This window comes from Octopus sinensis, linkage group LG2, assembly GCF_006345805.1.
Source record: "Octopus sinensis linkage group LG2, ASM634580v1, whole genome shotgun sequence".
NCBI classification, from domain to species: Eukaryota; Metazoa; Mollusca; class Cephalopoda; order Octopoda; family Octopodidae; genus Octopus; species Octopus sinensis.
The window spans coordinates 137,438,581-137,450,594 of NC_042998.1; the positions used below are offsets into that span (position 1 = coordinate 137,438,581).

The 12,014-nt window shown below is 35.2% G+C and overlaps 1 protein-coding gene across 3 annotated transcripts in view; it reads left to right on the plus strand.

Annotated features, from left to right (window-relative positions):
• The first annotated feature begins 938 nt into the window (after positions 1-938).
• LOC115227619 (transmembrane protein 45B-like) overlaps positions 939-12,014 on the plus strand; it is a 93,557-nt gene continuing 82,481 nt past the window's right edge. Inside the window, exon 1 of one of the 3 annotated variants that reach the window (XM_036499656.1) lies at positions 939-1,115. The gene's annotated coding sequence lies outside the window, so the exon portion shown is untranslated. Of the gene's footprint in view, positions 1,116-4,455; positions 4,982-12,014 lie in introns of those variants that run through there. The other 2 variants (XM_029798393.2, XM_029798399.2) reach the window with 2 other exon arrangements.

Here is a 12,014-nt window from a genome sequence, read left to right on the forward strand (position 1 = left end):
ACAACACTTGTTTACTTGTCCACTCACCAACTTACCACGCTACTCTTCAGAATCGATAGAACTGATCGTTTCCAATACCAAAAGGTTCAGTAATTTATCCTATTAGTGTACGAGATAAATATTGACTGTGTGTGCGCGTATGTGTGTTCCAACTAAAAGTACACTATTGTGTGCTGGAAACGTTCTGTACGTGCTGTAAAATTTATGTATGCTTGCATCAATTTATCTATCTACCTATCTATCTATATATTGATCAATCGATCCCTCTGTCTCTAAGTAATTAACCTCAGATATTTTTGTTAAAAACTCAAAATGACGATGACGACGGCGGCTGCGGCGGTGGTGGTGGTAGTGGTGGTTGTGGAGTGGCGATGGCGGTGGCGGTGGTGGGGGTGGAGGTAGTGGTGGTGGTGGTGGTGGTGGTGATGATGATGATGATAACGACGACCGAAGCGCTGGCGACGAAGATGACATAAACGATGATGGTGATACTTTTTTTTTACTACTCAGCGCACATTTCGGATATGTGTACGGGTGTAAAATATACATACATACATACGCACGCACACACATACACACACACATTATATATATATATATATATATATATATATATATATATATATATATATATATATATATATACTTTTTTCTCCAAAGAAAAAGTTGTGAAGTTGTTAATAGCAATTCACTAACGCACTTATCTAATTATTTATTTATTCAATCATTGATTGGCAACACCGGAATAAAATACTTCATTCAGTCTTTTAATACTTTTCCCCATCCCTAGTTCCCATTTATATTCTCTCGAAGGATTGCATAAGTCTTTATTAATTGATCAACAATTTACTATATAATAAAACAAATGACTCTCTCTCTGTCTCTCTCCCGCTCTCTTCTATGCTGCCTACCCCTCTGAGTTGGACGAGTTTATTTTGTAATCTACTACACCTTCCACCCCCGTAACGTTGTGGCAATCGCAACATCATTGTCTCGGCTGTGACGATGTATCTCTGTCAGTCCTGTTTATCGCATCCCGTATATCCAACGTGTGGGGGGAAACTCCATGCTTCTTCCTTTTAACAACAACAAAACGTTGGCTTTGACAAGTTCAGGTAAGTCGAAACGATATCTTCGTGTCTCAATTCATTCTGTTCTTTTGCTTAAATGAAAAACCTGTTTTCTTTTTATTGTAATCATTACGTATCGTTAGACTCGAATGAAATATCATTCAAACTAAATGGAATGAATAATAAATATATAGATAAATATGTTGAAATTTTCATACTACAAATACTTTACCAGGTTATTCATTTCCTTCCAACGCATCCTTTCTTCAAATCATATTCTTCAAAGACATTTCCGGTTAAATTCTATGCCTTAAGTTTTTTAAATTTCTTATTTATATTATTTAAGCCTGTGAAATACACACACACACACGTATATATGTGCATGCGTGTGTGGGTGTATATAATATATACACATATATTTGCGTGTGTGTATGTATATAAAAGATAAACATACACATGTGTATGTGTGCGCGTATATATTATATATACATACATCATATATACACGCACACACTTATGTACATGTGTATGCTTATATAATATATATATATACACACGCGCACAAATATGTGTACATATTATATACACCCACACACGCATACACAAATATATACAAGTGTGTATTTGTATGTATGTATATATATATATATATATATATATATATATTATTACTATTATATCGAATCGACTGTTTAGAATAAAGAATCTTGTATATGTGTTTACATTGATGATATCAAACTTTCATGTAAATACCGGGTGTCTTCAATTCTCGTCTTTGACCATTATTCTTCATCTGTTGTCTGCTTTCAGTAATTGCTTCTGCCCTACTGTTTATTTCTTGGTAATTAGGGGTTCAGATTTTTAACATCTTAAGCATTCTCACCAATTACAGTAATTAATAAACTTTTCGAATCTACTGGAGGTAAATACATACATTTGTAAATAGCTTTTTTGTTTATATCTTATCGTATAAATACACAGAATTGATCGATACTTCCTTCTTAATATAAGGATGCACGAGTCCTTTCAACCCACTGATCACTCACACACTCATTCTCTTTCCCATACACACACGCGCGCGTGTGTGTATATGTATGTGTGTATATATATATATATATATATATATATACACACACACAGAATTCTTCAGTATTGTCATGTTGATTTGATTGTTTTGTATCTGCTAAGGTTTCCAGGAATCCTATCTCGGGTCAATTAAAGTAATGCTGCCATCGTATACTGTCTATGTACTATATATAATACTGTACATGTCTCTACTGCAGCTTTCTGTGTACCATATATTCAAAAACTAAATATAGTTGCCTGAGAACTGAGACAGCAATTTGTCCAAACCGCTCTGCCTACATGCTCAACCACATGTACGCACACTCAGCCTTCCATATGTCAAAATACTCCTTTTCTCCACGTATTATTGTTTTATTTATATCTATTCTAGCAATACGGTTTCAATTCTAATCCATCGACTAACTACCGAACGAAAATTCTTGGGTGTTTACATAAACTGGAACTTTATTCTGGAGTGCTTTCAAAACAAATCACCCAGAATTTGTCATATTTTCTCCTTTATTTAAATTTTTTTTTATCGTTTTAGTTGCTCAGTGTGGGTTCAGTATAAAACAAATGAATACAATTCTGTGAAGAAATATTTCTTTCCGCGATCTTCTAACCAGCTCTCTAGATTTATACAAACACTCATAAGATAATGGTAAAGATCTGCTGTGTTTACATTTTTCCATTTAGCTAAAATATAATATCAACATCATGCCAGATTTCTGTTTCTGTCAAACGGAACTCGTCCAAAGAATTTTCTTTTCGTTCTTCTTTTTATTTATTTATTTTTACTTCTATATTTTTCGATAAGTTTTGACAATATTTTAATGCTTTCATTGCATAATTACTTCTTCACTTCACCTCCCAGCTCTGTATTAAAATGTGTTGCTTTTCTTTTCTTTTTTCTTCCTTTTGTTGTTGATAAAATACTTTCATGACTGACTGAGTTCGTTTACTGACAAATTAAATTTGGTAAATTACTGAGCATGTTTATAGGATCGATAAAAAATATTTAGATCACATTGCTTTCTTCCAATATCAATAGAAAAGCGCAATAGGGTTGTATGACTTTCATGCAGATTCCCACTTCTCCCCAAAAAGACAATATAAATTGGGAGCCCTGTTATAAGAAATTGTCCCTAAAAGACGGCGAGTTTGTCTCAACTCAGAAATATGTAATTTTTGTTTGTAATTTTTCTCATTAAAAAAAATATACTACTTGAATTTAAAGATTCCAAAATGAGTGTAAGCTTCTCTTGAGGAAATAGCTCCTTCATCTTTCTCTTTCAAGAACACACACAAATACTCGACCCACCACCTGATATATATGTGTGTGTGTATCAGTATCGTAATTTTTTTTAACGTCCACTATTCCATGCTTGCTTGGGGTAGATGCAGTTGATCACAGTAGGTTTTCTACTGCTTGATGCCCTTCTTGTTGCCAATCTTCAGTATTGTCATGTCGATTTGATTGTTTTGTATCTGCTACGGTTTCCAGGAATCCTATCTCGTGCAAATTTGTATTATTTGATTCTGTCTGAAGAATTTCGAATAGGAAATAACTTATGTTTCCCCATGTACAATTTTGTAATTCTTATTAGCAAATGAATCACTTGTAATAACAAATAAATAATGCCCCAATTTTTCCCAATCTCGTGTTTTCACACACACACACACACATATGAGGATGGATTGAAAAGTTTATAGACTGACTATGAAGAAGTTATACTTGAACTGTGAAAGCTTGTATGCATTACTTTCAGCCCTTCTTATTAATAACTGCATTGTTTCTTTCCAGGTGAACTGACATCTGACTGTTCAAAAAAGACTTTAAAAGTAACTAGTAGCAACTTCTCTTGAAAATCGACAAAATTTGGACATCATAGTGTTATCAAGTACCTGCAGAAAAATAGTTTAGCCCCTAAAGACATTCATACTGACATGGTTGCTACATTAGGGGATGACGAACCAGCTTTATCAACATTGCAAAAGTGGGTAGCTGAATTTATAAGGGGAAGGTAGAGTCTTGAAGTTGACCCAAGATCTGCACATCCTGCAACTGTCAACACCCAGGAAAACATCATTTGTGTTTACCACATGGTGATAGATGACAGTTGATTAACTACAAACCAAATAGCCAATGCCATGAGAGAGTTAAGAATATTCTGTATAATGAACTTGGCATGACAAAGGTTTCTTTTCAGTGGGTGCCACTCTTCTGACACCTGATCAAAAACGCACCAGGCTGATCATATCACAGGAAAATCTGACATTGTTTGAAGTAGATCCAGCTGGTTTCTTTGAACATTTTCTAAGCCACTTTGAGCCAGAGACAAAGAGACAATCCATGCAGTGGAAACACCTCTCCTCAACTGCTCCAAAGAAGGTCATGGTTGTTTCATCCACAGGGAAGGTGATGCCTTAGTTTTTTTGGAATGCCAAAAGCATTATGCTTATTGACTATTTTCAAAAGGGCCACACCATCAATGGAGAGTACTATGCCAACATGCTGAGGCAGTTACGAAAGGCTGTGAGTAACAAACGTCCAGGAAAACTGACGAAAGGGGTCTTGTCTCATGAGGATAATGCTCCAGCATACAAATCCTTGGTTTCAATGGCTGCTGTGCATGGCTGTGGCTTTGAACTGGTTCAATTTCCCTCTGCTTTTGATTTGGCCCCATCTGACTATCATCTATTCCCTGACATGAAAAATGCCTGGCTGGGAACTAGTATATGATGATTACTTTTTTGATCAAAAGAATGAAAGCTTGTTCACCAATAGGATCCAAGCACCACAACACCAATGGAAGAAATGTATAGGCAGCAAGGGCAACTTTGTGGTAAAATAAACTTTATTTGGTCATATTCTATGAGAATATCCTAGTCAGCCTGTGAACTTTACAGCCAACCCTTGTGTGTGTGTGTATGAATATGAGAGAGATGTGTGTGTGTGTGTGTAATGAAAGCAGTGAACACAAAAAGGAAGAAAACACATTTGTTAAAACTTGTGCCTCCTGTATGTATACACACACAGTTTATCACCACTGAATTTTTATCTTGCAGCTTGAGTTTCATATCACTGCTATTTTCAAATTATATTACAGTGGTATGAAACTCGTGTTGTGAGATAAAAATTAAGTTAGACTATATACATTACAACATGCCCCGAGCGATCATTCATACTGGAGTCAAATGATCACAAAAATTTTCAATCATTCACTCGTGGGTTGTGCAGGTTGTGTGAAAGGAAGTAGTGTCTAGCTGGAATATGTACACCTCCCCCAAGCTATTTTCTCAATTCAGGGCTTACCAACTATCTTTCTCTTAATGTAGGCTGCCATATTGACCCTAAGACCTTCTGGAAAAAAGTGAGGAAGCATGACATGGCCTTCATTGCTCACAATCCATAAGATGATTGGAACTTGGTGTGCATAACAGTAGGGATTTCAGTGGGCTTTGTGTACAGCTATCTGTCATCTCTCCTATTCACTTTTTTATTTTGAACAAAGTTCTTCTCATTTGAGACAAACCAGAGCATGTCTGGCTCCTTGTGGTGCTTGAGTTTGTTCAGCAAGCACTTCAACTGGATCATATATTTCTTCCAGGTTTTATTGGACATGATCTGCTCTCTTCTCATAACATAGGATTTGTACCTGATGTCTTTGTGCACCACATGTCTTATCATTGTCGCCAACACATGGAGATGATTGGCAATGGCCTTTACTGATTTCCTGGGTTTCTCATTTATGATCAATTTGCTGGACAAACATGTCTTTTCTGAGAATGCTTGACCATCAAGAATTTTTTGTCTCTTATGGTAGTGGAAGACACGTTCTTGCCTGAGGCTAGGGCCAGGACCTCTTTCCTGTCTTAAGCACAAAAAACCTGATGACTTTTAAGGAGGTTACAATCTCTGAATCAATGTGGTTAGCAGCTAAGGCAATGAGAATGATATGCCTTCTTGTTATCTGCATTAGATTTGAAGCTTCCACATTGGAGCTTAAAAAAAGAGGATATTTAGTTAAAATTTGAACCACCTATTGTTTTCAAGACTTTTGCTCCCAATTAGCTGATGTACTGTTTGTGTGTGTGTGTGTATGTGTGTGTGTGTAACAAGTCACTGGAGCAAGATGCATAAATTTCAATTCATTTGTTTTTACATCCATTTTCCATGCTGCCATGAGTTAAATAGAAATATTATGGAGACATTGTTTTTACACCCAGATGCATTTCTTGTTGCTAGTCATTTTCTGTTTTTTCAAGTATAGGATTTCTTATTTCATATGACTTTGAATATGCATAGCCAATGAACAGTTTGTTGACAAGGAAATGACATCATCACTGCCAATAGCTCAGCAATTTGAGGAGAAGTCCAAATATAAACAAACAAACTCACTCATACACACATACAGTGGGCTTCCTTGTACCAAATTTTCTTGTAAGGCTTCACTTGGCTCAGGGCTACAGAAGACACTTACCCAAGGTGCCAGATTGTAAAACTGAACCTCAAGCCACTTGGTTTGGAAATGAATTTCTTAACAACATAGCCATACATGCACCTTTATGCAAATGTTTAAATTTACTTCACTACACTCATCTCAGATACACTCATGCCAAGTACAAAAATATTCTCAGTTGCTTCAAACTTACAAAACCATCAACCTCAACAATGTCTCTTCCCTTAAACCGAAATGCTGTATCCCTGAACTTGTTCCTTTATTCATCAGACTCATTTTAATCTGTCATTAACTATGGGAATATACCTTGACATTTAGAAACATACTGTGGTCTGTCTCATTCACAAGAAAGATAATCCCCTTCTGACCCAGCCATCTACCATCCAAATTCATTCACTTCTAACATCTCTAAAATAATGGAAATAGCTATTAACACTAACGTTTTCCGATATCTTTAATCTCTCTCTTTCTCTCTCTCATGCACCACACCGTAACAAGGGTTGTTATCAAACATTCTTTTTGCATATCCTTGTGACTCTTTTTCCCTCCAGTGACCCAAAATATGGTTTCTATAGAACCAGATCAACTACTCTGTTATATCTCTTGCTAGTGTTATCTCATTCTTTAGAATTTCAGTAAAAAAATCACTGTTGTTGCACTTGGCTCTGTAAATTCGTCAATCGTGCTTGGCTGGGGAACTTCCCAAGTTGTTCGCTTATCATCTCTGCCCATTTCTCATTTCTTGGATAGAAAGTTTCTCCTCAAACTGCAACATTACATCTCACATTGTATCAAGGCTTGTTTATGTCTCTTACATGCTTCTTTCTGAAAGTCAAAATGCACACCTGTTGTCATCATCACTGTCACCATTCATCTGTTTTCCATGCTGGTATGGGTTGGAGGATTTAACTGCAGCTGGTGCGCCAGAGGACTGTGCCAAGCTCCACCATCTCCTTTGACTCTATAGTTTCAACAGCTGGATGCTCTTCATAATACCAACCACTTTACAGAGTGTAACAGGTGCTTTTTACATGGCACCAACATCAGTAAAATCACCAAGTAACTCACAAGACAAGACCCTCCCCATCTTAACTGAGTGGTGAGTAGTATTGAAAGAAGAGATTTTGTGCTGAATGATGAGATGTTAAAGTATGACAGGGGGACAGGAACAGGTGTCTTTCTGAGAGAAAGATACATAGTCAGAGGGAGAGGGTGTACAGGGAGAGAGAGAAGGACTGGAGCATTTAGTGATATTAGCAATAAAAGTAGAAGTTAAAGATGTAATATATGCCAGGTGTTGTCTTGTTTGGTTTACATATAAAACCTGAGAAAAAGCTATTGCTACTGAGGATGGTTATGATGAGACAGAAACAGAGTTCATGATTGATTGACAGACAGACTGAGAGAGAGAGAAGTGGGTGATGAAAATATTTCACGGAGATGGTGGTCACTTTTAACAATCTATGCAGATTAACCTATCTTTCACTCCTCTTTAACTGTTTGCATGTGGGTATCATGTACATGCAAGGTAAAAAGACGTCATACTATACATACAGTAAATCCATGAACAGAGTTCTTTAGAACATCTTTTGAAGGGGTTCAACCAAGCCTCTTCTCCTTCAACAGTACAAAGACTGAATCACTACTAATATCAAGGAACCATTCTTGTATGCAAACCTCTTTTGTTATAAACACAAACAAAAAGAAAATGAAAAATTGAAGTTACCACAAATACTTTGATGGTCTTTCATGGCAACACCGTATATATATATGTGTATGTGTGTGTGTATATATACATTCTCAATAAAGCTGCAAAGACATCACAATGTGGTTAGCAAGTTTTTGTAATATTTTTGCAGCTTTATTAATAAAGCAGATTACTCTACCTCCAGTATTCAAGTACTATTTTTTCCACCTTGTTTCACATTTATGTGCTTACTTTAGTATATACAGGGTTATTCAAAAAGAATGAACTGATTTCATTGTGCAATATTTTAATAGGGAAAAGCAATAGAAAACTCCAGCTAAGTTACAAGTATTCACTTTTATTTCCTGTCTTACAAGTATTCAGTTTCCCTACCTTCTGCAGCACAGGCAACATCAATGCAATAAGAGAATTCCTCCCAAAAGCATATCAGCATATCACGATCTACTGAGTTGATTACTGTTGTTATTTGATGTTTAAGGTTATCAAGGTTAGTGGGTTGCAGTGGAACTTAACACGATCTTTTACATACCCCCACAAGAAAAATCACACAGTGAGGTCTGGGATCTCGCAGGCCAAGCAGATATGCATCTTGGAGGAATTCTCTTATTACATTGATGTTGCCCATGCTGCAGGTGGTGGCCACATTGAACACGTGTAAGAGAGGAAAAAAAAGTTGATTGTGAGTAAATACTTGTGATTTAGCTGGAGTTTTCTATTGTTTTTCCTTATTAAAATATTGTGTAATGAAATCGGTTCATTCTTTTTGAATAACCCTGTGTGTGTGTGTGTATATATATATATATATATATATATACATATACATACATACATACATACATACATACATACACACACATACACACATACTGTGAAGTCCCAATTAACTTGATCTTCACAATAAAGTTTGCTCTACTCTTAGTATAGTCACACTATCATTAACAGTTCCATTGTTGTTCTTAAACATGCTTTAAAATTATAAACTTATTTTAACATTTAACATATATAATGCATATATTCATACACACACACACACACACATATTTCAGACAACCAGAGAAAGCATAAGATTTTAGCTTTAATATTATCTCACTGAGGACTTTCCAACGTTTCTAATGCTGGTAGCATGAGAAAATGTGACACCTACTCAGAATACACTATATTGTTTTGAATTTATCCTGTATTATCTTGTAGCTTTGATTGCCACATATCATCAACTTCCATGCATGCATGGGCAGGACAAATGATATGTAGAGTATAATATAGATTGCTATGTATAATATGTAACAATCTATCCCCTGTATTTCTCCCCTACAGATTTGAAGTTTGTTGTAGAGATGTGAAGAAATATACTGTTATGTGTTTATTATTTATCTAATGTTGATAATCAATTATTTGACCTTTCCTGATTGCAAGTATCTGTTAATGATTAACCATCCTAGTTGAGTTTAATGAAATAGAAAAGGGAATTGAAATTTTCGTGCTCTTCTTTAAATTGTTTATCTGAATAAATTATATAATAGCACCTGGGAATTGAACCTGCATCATGAGCTTAGCCAGGATTTCAACTATGGTTATTCTTAATTATTAACTCTTTAGCATTTAAACTGGCCATATCTGGTCAAAATATTCTGTCTGTTTTATGTTCAAACTGACCAGATCCAGTTTCTCACACCTATCCTACAATGTCAGTCCAAAAATAAGCAATTCCAACATTTAAGCCTCGAGGCTACAGGATAATGCAGGATAAATTCAAAACAATATGAATAGATAACCATTACATTTGACAGAGGAATCTGAATTCTGTGAAGTGACCAGGTTACAACTGATCAAAGCTGAACAAAGCAAGCTTGGTAACCTCAAAATGCTAATATTTTTCTATGTTCATGTCTCCAATGATTTAAGACAATTAGTTTTGGTCTCTTCTTACTAATTAGTATTTAATGTAAGGAACCTTGGTCAATCTTGATAAAGCATACCTATGTACAAAAAGTTGCCAGACATGACCAACTCATTTTTTATTCAAACATAGTGCATCTATTTAATAGAGTGGTGTGAAGTATTAAAACATTTAATTTGGAAGATTTAATTAAGAAAAATTTAGGCAACAAGAAGTATGTTTCTTGACTAATATAAGCACTATCATTCTTTTCTAATATTCTGTGAATACACTTCTGGCCTTGGGGAAATATTAGTTTGGAAACAGGAGGGGTGGAGATAGTGAAAGGAAGACCATCTGATCATAAAAGATTTGGTGCAGTAAAATCCAGTTGATCCATAAAAGTATGGAAAAATGGACGTTAAAATGACAATGATGATCATGATAGCTGCGGTTGGATGGATCTGGAAAACAAGTCTGTCCCAAATGTATTCTCTACTTCATTGGTTCTGCTATCAAATCTATTCTGTCAACTAGTTTCAGTGTAGCCTCTTCATGCACCTTGCCTCCTGTGCACTATTGTATTGCTCTCCAAAATTTAATGAGCCAGCTGTTCGTAAAATTTTTCAATCCCTGTTTGCTTGGTTTTTCTTTTATAAATTATGTCTACTTCACAAAAATATAAACTTTATGCAAATGAGTTTTTTTGTTTTTTTGTTCTCACATTTGCAATAGAATTTGACTTACTGCTGCAGTAAACCACTCTCTTTTTGCAATCATCAACTAATGTCATAAAATATCTTTAAATTCTCTCCACTACCACACTTTTAAAACTGTGCTCTACCTAGTCGTCAACAATCCTTACTTAAAACCTTTTTGTATTTTTATGGGACATTTTATTAAAAAAAAAAACCATTTCATTTTAATGTTCTTTACCAGAGAAGAATGTCTGAACTCAACAAAGCTTGTTGAGAGAGGAGCAGAGGGTGCTTTGCCAAAGATGATGTTTTATCATTTTTATTTTATAAATCCATGAAGGTTGTGACATGAAGATGCCACATGTTGCTAAATAATAGGTCTTAATGAAACCAACTGAGTTTGATTGACAAGGGTAACACAGTTTGTTGAACTAGAATAGAATCAGTAGATATTTAGGACCTGTTGAACAACAAAATATTACCTAAGATATTATATATTATCATCATTTAACCTCCACAATGCAAACTCTTTTACTTGTTTCAGTCATTTGACTGCGGCCCTACTGGAACACCACCTTTTAGTCAAGCAAATTGAGCCACTCCTAGGCCTGTATCTGCGCATGAATATCTTTTAACAATAAATTTTTGTATGGCTGGTGTTTCCCATATTGTAAACATATTCTAAATTTTGATACCTTTTCTGATGTTAGTCACTCAACTGTGACTTGCATGGCTAAACTCTGTAGGTGTGTGTTTAGATTTAATAGTACATAATGTTTAGATTTAATAATACAACATAGTCACACTATCTTTGAGTGACAGTGTAACATCAGACTGTTATATTATTCATAGTTCTATCTCTACATTCCGACTTAAAATTCCATTAAGGACAACTTTACTTTACATCTCTGTGACGTCAATATATGTAGCAATCTATTCCCTGTATCTCTCTCCATACAGATTTGAAGTTTGTTGTAGGGATGTGGAGAAATATACTGTTAAATGTCTCTTTATCCTATATTGATAATCAATTACTTGACCTTTCCTGATTAGAAGTATCTGTTAGTGATTGACCAGCCTTGTCAAGTTTAATGAAGTAGGAAAGTGAATTGAGATTTTCATGCTTTTCACAAA